The sequence below is a fragment of the Nannospalax galili genome, unplaced genomic scaffold (genome assembly GCF_000622305.1).
Source record: "Nannospalax galili isolate Female #2095 unplaced genomic scaffold, S.galili_v1.0 scaffold1699, whole genome shotgun sequence".
Taxonomy (NCBI): domain Eukaryota; kingdom Metazoa; phylum Chordata; class Mammalia; order Rodentia; family Spalacidae; genus Nannospalax; species Nannospalax galili.
In genome coordinates this window covers 231524-232173 of record NW_008343576.1, presented here as the reverse complement: position 1 = coordinate 232173, position 650 = coordinate 231524, and the positions used below count along the sequence as shown (strand labels likewise).

At 44.5% G+C, this 650-nt stretch overlaps 1 long non-coding RNA gene across 1 annotated transcript in view; it reads right to left on the bottom strand.

Annotated features, from left to right (window-relative positions):
* The window catches only part of LOC108491166, a 71855-nt gene that overhangs the window by 46636 nt on the left and 24569 nt on the right, over window positions 1-650 (bottom strand). The gene's annotated exons all lie outside the window — the stretch shown is intronic.

Here is a 650-nt window from a genome sequence, read left to right as displayed (position 1 = left end):
TGGGGGTAGTGGTAAAAGCCTTAGCTGATAGGTACTTTGTGGGATGCCCTATTTACATGTAGAGGTGGGCTCCTGCCAGGCTGTCAGACTGCCTGAAAATCACACAGGAAAAGCTGGCAGTTTCAGAGCCAGAGAACATGTTTCTGTGACGGCTACTTCAAAAGATGAGTCAGGAAGATGCTGGGAAGGCACCCTGCTGATAAAAGGAGTCTCTGCATGAGCCCGTGGGCTATCCGGACATGGAGAGACTGCTACCTTACACAGCAGGGGTCCCCAACATCTCCCCCTCTTTGATTTAAAAATGGAGACGTGCCATCACCAGCCCTAAGGGCCAACTCATCTGTCTCGGGAGAATTCAAAGTCTGATAATTGACCATGGCCTGTTTTGTAGTGATTTTAGCAAATGGCAGTAACTGTCAGCAAAGAAATCTTATAAAACAGTGAGCAAGTATCAAAATAATATACAGTGTTACCAGGGGTCAACAAGGGATAGGAGCCATGCAAACAAGGGATTGCTAAGCCAACGTAATTGTTTGGTGGGTTGAAATCTTGAAAATAGATCATTACAAAGTTTTTGAGAGTGTTAACATTGGTTTCAACAACATTTGATTCATTTACAAAGAAACAGCATTCTTTCCCAATACCCACCC